This window comes from Helianthus annuus, chromosome 11, assembly GCF_002127325.2.
Source record: "Helianthus annuus cultivar XRQ/B chromosome 11, HanXRQr2.0-SUNRISE, whole genome shotgun sequence".
Taxonomy (NCBI): domain Eukaryota; kingdom Viridiplantae; phylum Streptophyta; class Magnoliopsida; order Asterales; family Asteraceae; genus Helianthus; species Helianthus annuus.
This window is the reverse complement of record NC_035443.2, coordinates 92,035,657-92,047,129: the sequence shown is the minus strand read 5'-3', so window position 1 is coordinate 92,047,129 and position 11,473 is coordinate 92,035,657. Positions and strand designations below refer to the sequence as shown.

At 42.4% G+C, this 11,473-nt stretch overlaps 1 non-coding gene across 1 annotated transcript; it reads left to right on the top strand.

Moving 5' to 3' along the window:
• Positions 1–10,697: 10,697 nt before the first annotated feature.
• Positions 10,698–10,804, top strand: LOC118484416. The gene has a single exon (XR_004873527.1). It is a non-coding gene; the product is annotated as a small nucleolar RNA R71 (small nucleolar RNA).
• Positions 10,805–11,473: the final 669 nt, after the last annotated feature.

The window sequence follows — 11,473 nt, the reverse complement described above, 5'->3', positions numbered from 1 at the left end:
GTCGAGATACGGTTTGCACACCCTGTTCATGAGATCCATGAAGACTGCCGGTGCGTTTGTAAGCCCGAATGGCATGACCAGAAACTCGTAGTGACCGTAGCGAGTTCTGAAAGCAGTTTTGGAGACGTCCTCATCCCGGACTCTCAGCTGATGATACCCTGACCTCAAATCGATCTTGGAATAGTAACACGACCCTTGCAACTGGTCGAATAAGTCATCTATGCGTGGAAGAGGATAACGGTTCTTCACCGTCACCTTGTTGAGTTCACGGTAGTCGATACACATCCTGAACGTACCGTCTTTCTTCTTCACAAATAACACTGGAGCTCCCCAAGGCGAAGAGCTTGGACGAATAAAGCCCTTTTCCAAGAGCTCTTGTAGCTGCTTCGACAGTTCTTCCAGTTCGGTTGGAGCTAAACGATACGGTGCGCGGGCTATTGGTGCTGCTCCAGGAGCTAACTCAATCTGAAACTCGACTTGACGATGAGGAGGTAAACCAGGTAAATCTTCAGGAAACACTTGAGGAAAATCACGCACAACTGGTATATCCTCCAGCTTCTTTTCCTTAGCTGATGCGTCAGTGACAAGTGCCAGAATGGCAGTATGTCCCTTTCGTAAACATTTCTGCGCCTTTAAGTAAGAGATGATGCCAACCACAGCACCACTCTTGTCACCTTGTACTTCGAGAGGTTCCTGACTGGAGCGAGGAATACGAATAACTTTTTCTTTGCATAAGATCTCCGCATGATGTTGGGATAACCAATCCATACCGATGACGACGTCGAAACTACCCAAAACTATGGGTATGAGATCAATCGAGAAAGTCTGACCCGCTAGAACAATACTACAACCCTTGACTACCTGTGCGGCTTCTACACTTTTACCATTTGCTAGTTCTACGACGTGTTTGGTGTCTAGAGGTGTTGGTGTACGTTTTAATAATTTACTCATTTTCAATGACATATAACTTGTATCAGCACCCGAATCAAATAAGACAGTAACGTAAATATCGTCGAGAAGAAACTTACCCATAACCACATTGGGATCATTCACTGCATCTCCTCGACCCAACACAAAAGCACGACCACGAGCTTCATTGCCGTTGTTGTTGTTGTTTCCCCCATTGTTGTTGTTACCATTACCCTGATTGTTGTTATTCCCGTTGCCCTGGTTGTTGTTATTGCGATTCTGGTTCAACTGGGGACAATCGCGTTTGTAGTGACCTTCAGCCCCACACTGGAAACACCCCCGGTTTCCACGCTGTGGCTGCTGCTGCTGATTCTGTGGAGCTGGCGGTGGAAGTTGCTGGTTCTGATTCACTGGTCGCGCGCTTCTACAATCTTTGGCCTCATGGCCCATCTTGTGGCACCTTTGACATTGACTCCTGCGACATCTTCCACTGTGGTGTTTGTTGCACCTGTTACACCACGGGTGATTTCCCTTATAACCACTATGTCCCTGACTGCCCGATGACTGCTGACTCGGACTCTGGTAATCGTTGGTGCGACGTTGCTGAGTTTGGGATTGAACAGACGCTGATCCCCTGCTGGAATCCCCGTCCCACTTTCTTTTATTCTCGCTGGGTGTGGCAGAAGTAGCAGCTGTTGGAGTGACTGAAGTAACAGCTGTAGCAGTAGCGCCGACACGCTTTGGCAGTTTGCCCTGGTCTACTGCCTGATCTGTGATGCGATGAGCGAGGCGCTGAATTTCTTGGATGTTGTTGAGGTTAGCCGACGTAACGTGGCTCTGTATTTCTGGTGCCAAACCTTTGAGATACAACTCAATTCGCTTGTATGGAGGATCTACCATAGTTGGGCACAGCACAGCCAACTCATTCGATCTTTTGGTGTAAGCTTCGATTTCCGAACCAACCATTTTCAAGTTATACAACTCGTCCTCCAACTTGTGAATGTCTTCTCTAGTGCAGTATTCCCTCTTGATCAGTTCTTTGAATTCATTCCAGGGTGTGGCGTTAGCAGCTGCCAACCCTAAAATCTGCACTTGTGCGTTCCACCAAGTGAGCGCAATCCCTTCAAGTGTGCCAGTGGCGAACTTCACCCTGCGAGCCTCAGGGCATTCACACATTTCGAAAACCGACTCGAGCTTTTCAAACCAGTGGAGGAGTCCAACTGCTCCCTCCGTGCCACTGAACGAGCTAGGACGACAATCCATGAAATTCTTGAATGTGCACCCAGGTTGTTGCTGAGCGGGTTGACCTATTGTGTACGAATAGGGCAAAGTTAAGTACGAGAATTAATGTAGGATCTAAAGATCCTAGTGTTTATACTGCAGGGTACACTACCTGCTTGGGCGGCTGCAACTGCCGCAGCAACGAGAGCCTCTAGCTGGGCTTGAGTCATGGTAATTCGTGCGGCCATTGATCTTCACATCAAAGGCAACATAAGTGAGAAAGGTTCGCGAGTAGTGCGATGACAGAAGAGTGTAAGCACATAAGTATTCTCATGCAATGTCAAGTTGTGAGCAAGGTAATGTAAGCATACTACGAGCAAAGTTCTATGCAAATTCTAGCATGTAGGCAATAAACATAAACCTTATTACCTAGGAAGTTGAGTCTTGCACGTGGAGCGAAGCGTCGTTGTGGATCGTTGAGAGCACTGTTCTGGTTATAGTCTGGTTTTAATAAAACGTTTTCCCATATTAAAACCAAGTTCTCTATAACCAATGGCTCTGATACCAATCTGTCACACCCCCAAAATCCACCTGCGGAGTATCACCGCTTGGGAGCGTGACTGACCAGGATCAAGCCATCAATCATATTGAACATAGCATAATATAAATAAAGTAATTCGTAAAACCCCGTTCAATACAATTGACGTTTCAAAACAATCATAGTATCAGTAGCGGAAGCATAAGTAAATAACCCAAGTAAACCATAAGTTCAATTATTCGAAATGTTTAAACATAGCGTTCTTAACCCACTGCCCACAACGTCCCGCTCCTCCAGTGCAAGCTCCATAAGTACCTAAGGTCCTGCAAGGCATGCAGCAGATAATCAACAAACTAGTTGAGCGAGTTCACAGTTTATAGTTTAGTTCGAGTAATAGTGCGTTTGTTCAATTAAGTTTCGTATCGTATCAGTTCCATCGCGGCCTCACCGGCATGTGTGCGAAGATTATGTTCGTTAGTTCGCGACCATAGTCTTTACCGACCAGGGTGTGTGCGAAGGCAATTTATCAGTTCGTTCGCGACCATAGTCTTTACCGACCAGGGTGGGTGCGAAGGCAGTTGAGTAGTTCGTAAGCATCAACAGTTTAGTCGTTCGTTACAGTATCAAAGTATGCACGAGTAATCATCCAACCCATTCCCACCCTGGGAACCCATGCCTTGGCTGTGTGAACTCACCTTGGTTTGCTCGGTATGCTAAGTTATGCACTCACAAGTAATTAATCACGTCCTAGTGTATGCACGTATAACAAATCAGTTCATGTTCAAAATGATACGCATGCAATTAATTGTTCACATTGCAGTCAGTTTGCATATCAGCACGGCACGTAGTATTGCACGTTCATCACTAAGCATGGCATGTCAATTAAATCAACGTATGTTCCACTGATCAAACATTATTCAAAACCCTAGTATCCTTCGACTCATACTATCATCTTTCGAAAACAAGTGTCACAATGATCCTTCGGACCGAATGTCATGTTTCGGACCATGACATCTTTCGGTCCTAACTATCCTTCGGTCCAACTATCTGTCGGTCAACCAGTATCCTTCGGTCAACTATGGTTCGATCAGATTATGGTTCGGTCAAACTACCATGGTTCGGGCCATTGATATCTTTCGGTCATGGCAGTTACGTTTTATCCATTAACACAATTTCACTAATCAGTTATTGTCAACAGGATCAAACAAGCATAATCACAAGGTTTCACTCAAGAACCCTAATTTGATTAACAAGCATAACACTTTATCCTATACGATTCCGTTTTCAAGAACAGTGAACAATAACAATCCGTAGTGTATACATCACAACCAATCCACAAGCCTTATCATTAACCCTAATCACAACAGATCCAATTTGCATACAAATCCGATGAACATCCAAATCCTACCAATATGCACAACCGATTAACATACAACCCTAGTATCTTTCAAAACATCCATACTAACCGATCATAAAAACACATATTGCAAAACGATTAGGCAATTATAACATTCATATCCCATTAACATACATAATCGATTAGCATACAAGTCCGATCAACAACATATTGTAAGGCGATCGATAAATCATGAAAGCATATACATTAAACACTAACCGATATTGAAAACAGGGAATTGATCAGCAAGAAGTCTCCGTAAGTTTGTGGTTGCCGTCACAAGTAAAGATGCTCTAGGGTTTTTAGAAAAATAACTACTGATTTCATGCATTCCCATATATACGTATCACAGTAATGGGCCAAGCCCATTGGAAAGACTGGGCCGAAACATATCGAAGGATATGTTTCGTGCTCGAAGGATATGTTTCGGGGTCGAAGGTTATCCTTCGTGGTCCTTCGAATCCTTCGAACTACATGTCATCCTTCGAGGGCTAGGTTAAAGTTAATATTATAATAATAACAATTCTAATATTATTTTCTATCACCACAAATAGTAACATATAGGCAAACAACTCGTATAATTCAAGTCCACAATCCAACAACTAAACAGTCAAAGTCAAAGTCAACGCGCAATAAATGCGAAAGTGAAAGTCAAACACTCGAGTTGTCACACCTTTGCTCACTGGAAGGGTATTCCTTCTCCTTCCGGAGACGGACGGTCCGGCTTAAAAAATTGGAAAGATAATTTTTTCTGGCTGGACGACTGTTGTCTTCCGGTGGAGATGGTGTGGCGATTTAAAGATCAAACGATGTCTTTCGACCTGGGGGAAGACTTTGTTTTAATAAAGAATTGGCCCGTGCCCTAATCAAGCATAAGTCCCCTATCCGTCCCCTTCCCGAACATCTTCTTTTATGGGGATTGGTTTGTTTTTCCTGGAGCCAAGGGGATAGGGTGTAACACCCCAACCCAGATAGGGCTGACGTGTCACTTTCATAGATATCAAAAACCAAACACAATCCATTTAACGAAGAAAAGTTGAATTCGAAAGATAAACAAAGTCTTAAAACAAACCAAGAATCCTAAGGTCTTAGTTAATTTAAATACTGAAATAAAGAAAAGTCTTTTATTCTTGAATTGCATTAACTCTCATCATCACTGGTTCCCCAAGTTCCCCTGATTACTTGACAACAAAAAGACAACACAACAAAGAAAACTACGGCTGAGCCAAAGGTTGCTTAGTAACGGAGAAAACAACAGTACAAGTAAAGAACAGGCATACTAAAGGATGAAATCCAAATAGACTTTATTTCAGACCAGAAACCGAACTTCTACGAAAACAAAACTGATCAGAGTCCGAGGTATAACCCAATACTTGACTGGAACATAAACGAACACATATCGAAACATATCATGGCAAAATCAGAAACATGTCAAACAAATATAGATGTCGCACTATGTGACTACACATAAAAATAAATTAAGACACGTCAGACGGAAGCACCCACGAGCCTAATGATGCGTGTGTAGTGTAATATATTTTTAGAATATAATTAAGCCCTTTTTACACCTTTAGCCAAGTTTTAAATTTATAAAACACGATATTCACTAACACTAAACACACATATGGGCAAGTGCACCCATCGTGGACGTAGTATAGTGTTGGTAAGATACCGAGGTCGTCCAAGGACACAAGAGCTTTTAGTACCGGTTTATCCTCAACGTCTAATCAAATCAAAAAGTTAGAAAAATGTTTTTAAACTAAGAAAATAAAAACTAACTAAATGCTGAAAAATAAAAATAAAATAAAAACAGATAGACAAGATGAATCACTTGGATCCGACTTGTGTATTAGTATAACCTTTGATTATTTTCGCACTTTTGCACTTGTTTAAGAGATTATCTTAGTTATTGTAGTAGGCCCCTCTTTTGAAGGCGACGTTACCCTCAACCCAGTAGTTTGAGTCAACAAGGATACAATCCTAAAGGGTTGGATTATTGGAAGATAATGAATTAAGTTATTAATGCAAATTATGGTAGGCCCCGCTTTTGGCGGTGACGTTACCCTCGACTAAGTAGTCTGAGTCAGCAGGGATACAGTCCTAAATAGCCAGGTTATAGTATTAATAGTAGTTAACTTATGAGGGGGTCAAAGAGTTTGGATCCCCGCCATCCAATACCTATGGGCATTGAAGGAGATCCTACTAAATTTGACCCAGGTCCCTTGCAGGACCTCTAAACGCTGAACAAGGGCAAGACCCTTACCAAACCGTTCCCTTAACCCCCGACCAGGTAGCCAACATACCTCCATATAGACCGTGGAGATATGAATGGTGAAAATCTTTTATTTTATATAGACAGTAAAATAATGCGAAGACACCACGGACAAACGATAAGGAAAGATCACCTTCAACATAAGTAACTAGTTATTAAAGTCATTAATACAAAACCAAATAAAAAGTGCAAAAGATTAAAAATAAAAAGTATTATACTAAACACTTGTCTTCACCAAGTGATGTAAGAGACTTAGGTAAACATGGCCTTGATTGTCAAGAACTCTTACGATCAATCTTGGATCCCGAGACGACTCACACACTCTACGATGGACAATGGATGATGGTGGTGGATGATGGTGTTATGGTGGTGGTGGGTGGTGGATGAAGTGTGAGAGAGGTGGTGTGCCAAGGGATGAGTTGGAATGAAACCAAGCACTCCTATTTATAGGCTGAACAGAAGGCTGGGCACGGCCCCGTGTCCGCTGGACACGCCCCCGTGCCCGTCTGACACTCTCTCTCTTCATTATTGTAATTCGCAATTACAATTAATGCGCCTGCTGTACTTTCGCCACGCCCCCGTGCTCACTGGACACGGCCCCGTGGTGGGCAATAAAAGCTTCTACAGGTTTGTCTTTTCTGCTGCTTCTTGGGCACGGCCCCGTGCTGGCTGAGCACGGGGCGTGTTCAGGCTTCTGTTTTCTCTTCTTCGCTTGGGAGGATGTCGTTGAGGGTTTGGGCAGTCTACTTTTATTCCTTTTCTTGTATTTATGTTAGAATTAGCTGTCTTTTTGCTTCTTTTGTGAATTTGAGCTCATTTCATCCTGAAAATACAAAAGGAAGACAAAAACACTCTTTTTCCAACATTAGTACTTAAAAAGGGTTACTTTATGCCTTATTTGATGTAGTTTATATGTTGCATTTTACACACATCAAATACCCCCACACTTGAACTTTTGCTTGTCCTCAAGCAAAACTCTTTAAATGTGGCTTACACTCCCAAATGGAATGGGTAGAAGAGAAGGTTTTGGCTTGTCATAGAGTGTCGGGAATCCAAGATCTTTTTGGGTTTTATTTTTATTTATTTACAATCCTATTCGTTATGATTTATTTAGAACGTTTCATAGGATAAATTACTTATTTGGGCATAGCATGCTTTTTTTTAAAATTTCATTCATATACAAGTTCACATATCTCACGGGAGAAATCACTCAACACTCGGCCGAAGGTGTATTTTTAGTGAATCACTCGAGAGCGGCATGGAACTTACGCCTTCCATAGGCTTGCCAAGCAATCAATCCTCCTCCTTTTTAACTTTATACCTTTGTAAATATCAAGAGGACTTTTTGGGTGAAGGGTTAGGCTTGGGTTAAAGGTGGGTGGTTGGGTTAGTGGTTAGTAAAAGGGCGAAAAGCGTAAAAAGCGTCGGTTTCGTAACACATTTTGTTTTTAGTGACTTTTTATTTTGAAGTATTTCTCCAAACAAGCTTTTGTTTGCATAGCTTTGTTTGTTTTTAACTTCACCATCATTTTTTTTGTCACATAAAAGAACGAGCTTGCGAAAAACCGAGCTTGTTACTAAAATAAAGGGTGAAAAAAATATAAAAAAGGTTTTTGGTGGGTAAAAAGGGTTTAAGGTAAAGAACGAAAGGTTTAGGCTCAAAGGGGTTAACTAGGGGGATTTTGGGTAGGTGGTAAAAAAAATTGAAAAATAATGGTGTAGAAAGAAAAATGGTTAGTCCTAATGCCTCTATCATTTACTTACTTGGGTTTAAGTTGGTAAGGACCGGGAATGAATCGTCGTGGCAAGTTCTAGATTTGTAAGAACCAAGCGGCTATTCACACAAGAAACGAAAAATGAGCATTTAGTCTAAAGATGTAAATTTGTATGCTCTATAAAGGCTCAAAACTCACTTTTGTGGGAATGGGTTTTTAATGTGATCAAGTATATATAATCGAATTTTAACTAGACTTGATATGCCGTTTCATAATTTTCTTATGTTGGTTCTTGTTATCACGACGCTCTCGGTTGTAAATTTTATAAAAATATAACCTTATTAATCTTGGGATTCCTAACTTAAACTTCAGACAAGTAAAAAGAAAAAAAAAATGATTTTTTTTTTGAAAAAAATTTGGGGTGTTTAGCGGTTCCAATAGAGTTTTGTGTAAGGCTTGTTGTTAGGACTTGCAAAATTTCAAAGTGTTAGTTCCCCCCCCCCCCACTTAAATTACACATTGTCCTCAATGTGTCCCAAAAATAAATTTTTAGGTTGATTGGATGTGTAATGTGGTGTTAAAAAGCAAAGATTCATGTTTCTGGCAGTCTGGACACGGCCCCGTGGGGACCGGACACGGCCCCGTGTTCAGGTGCCAGTAACAGAAATTAAAGAAATGAGACAGAAGCCTGGACACGGGGGCGTGTCTGGTGAACACGGCCCGTGTCCAGTTACCTGAACTGGGCGTTTTTTCTGCAGGTGGTTCAGCACGGGGCCGTGTTGGTTGAGCACGGCCCGTGTTGAACCTTCTGTAATGGAGATTTGTGTCGGGTTGCTTCGTTTTTTGTGCATAGGGCCATTTTTCTCGTTCCCTTTTTCATCCATTACCACCACGAGTGTATTTTATTCCTGCAAATTAAAACTAAAAGATTAAACTAAACTAAGGATAGTTCCGCGGAATGCCTCCGTGGTGCGCCACGTTTATAAGGGTCCTTGGCTAGACCCAATGTGAGGTTATATATTTTCTGAGTGGGATGCGTGGCATCCCATGTTACACCGTCGGAGAGCAGCATCCAAGCTCGAATCAATAACCTTCATGTAGTTGACCGGGTCGTCGTCCTCTATTCTCTTCCCAACCCCGAATTTTACTTCATCATCCCCATACCTCAAGGTGAGTGTTCCGTCATTCATATCTACCACCGCTTGTGCGGTGGCAAGAAATGGTCTCCCTAGTATGAGGGGGACCTCGGTGTCTTCCTCCATATCGAGTATGACAAAGTCGGCTGGATAGATGAATCTGCTTACCTTTACCAAGACATTTTCAATGAAAACTTGTGGGAATTTGACGGATCGATCAGCGAGTTGTATGCTCATTTTTGTAGGACTCGTGGTTCCCAGGCCAAGTCTTTTAAACATTGATGAGGGCATGAGGTTAATGCTAGCCCCAAGGTCGGCTAGGGTATTACGAACGGGGGACTCCCCTATTGAGCAAGGAATCGTGAAGCTTTCGGGATCGATTTTCTTTTGGGGAAGTTTATTGAGTACGAGGGCAGAGCATTCTTCACCTAAATTGACTAATTGCAAATTTTCAATTTTCTTTTTATGAGTGAGGAAGTCCCTCATGAACTTAGAGTATTTGGGCATTTGGGTTAGGACCTTAATAAAAGGAATATTGACATGCAATTGCTTTAATAGACTTTCGAACTTCGCGAATTGCTCATTGGTCTTTTGACGAATTAACCTACCGGGGTACGGAACTCGAGGAGCTTTGGTAGGCTCTGGTGATGGAGGGGAGTTCTTTTCCTGCAGAGGTGTGGGTACCGTTTCTTCTGTTGGCGGCGGCGCTTCTACAGGCCCTACGGTGCGGTTTCGTAGCGTGATGAGATGAACTTGCGCTTTTGGGTTTGTTTCGGTATTGCTAGGTAATGCGCCTTGCGGTCTCTCGGCAAAATTTTGAGCTATTTGATTTAATTGTTTTTCTATGTTTTGAATACTAGCTTGTTGATTCCTAAAATTTGATTCTAATTGTAGAAATCTTTCCGAGTTTTTCTTTTCAGTGTCGGAGATGAGGCGAGATACAGTATCTTCAAGCCTTTCTCGTCCACTTTGTTGTTGAGTGAAATTTTGTGACTCATTTCTTGGTTGTTGAAAGTTTGTTCATTGGGTTTGTTGGTTACTATTATTGCCGGGTTCTCTCCAACCCAGGTTTGGGTGGTTTCGCCATCCTTGGTTGTAAGTTCCCGTTGGAGGACCCGACGGCCTAGGTCTATTATCAATGTAGTTTACCAATTCTTGTTGATCGTCCGTTTCTTTCATACAACTCCAATTTTCATGTGACCCACCACACCCTTCACAAGCCATAACCGAGACTGTTTTTGTCATTTCCAATTTTTTTATTTTTGAAGAAAGGGCCTCGATTTGGGCTTGTAAAGAAGTGCTTTCATCGACCTTATGGGCGCCCGGGGCAATAGATTTATTGCCTCGGGGGGTGTGCCATTGAAAATTGGTTTGAGCAATTTCCTCAATTTGGTTATATATTTCATGCGGGCGTCGATTACCTAAAAGTCCCCTGGAGCTAGAATCAAGTGTCTGCCTTGTATGTGGCAACAATCCATTATAGAAAGTGGATACTTGTTGCCATATCGCAAGGCCGTGATGTGGACACTTGCGTAATAACTCCTTGAACCTTTCCCAAGTTTCATATAAGGATTCCCCGTCCTCTTGTGAATATGTATTAATTTCAGTCATTAATTTAGCCGTTTTAGCGGGAGGGAAATACTTATATAGAAATTTTTGGGCTAGTTCATCCCAGTTGTTTACTGATCCAGCTGGGAGGGCGTTGAGCCAAGCTTTCGCTCGGTCTTTTAATGAGAAAGGAAACATTCGGAGGCGGATGGCGTCATTTGATGCTCCATTGACCCGAAAGGTATCACATATTTCTAAGAAATTAGCAATATGTAGATGGGGATCCTCGTCCGCAAGCCCATGGAAAGTTGCGGAGTTTTGGAGCATTTGTATCAAGTGCGGTCGAAGTTCGAAGTTATTTGCTTCGACATTCTGTGCATTAATAGCACCGCCTAGGTTACCTACGGTGGGTCGTAGGTAATCCATGAGGGTACGTTGGTCCGCCATTGGAGGTAGATCACCCGAAACTTTCTCTTGGTTTTTAGCTTTTAGTCTTTTTCTGAGAAAGCGTTCGGGTTCTTCTAGAGGTTCTTTTATATCCCTATTAGAACTGGAGCTCATACACTATGTAAGATTGGCGTCTGGTTCCAAGTCCTGCAATAAAACAGAAAAGAATGCTGGTCAGAAAGTTCACCACGGCCCCGTGTTCAGCGAACACGGCCCGTGGTCGGAGTTACAGTGATTGTTTTCCAGATCCCAGTTACTGGAAGTTGGACACGGCCCCGTGTTTGTAACGCC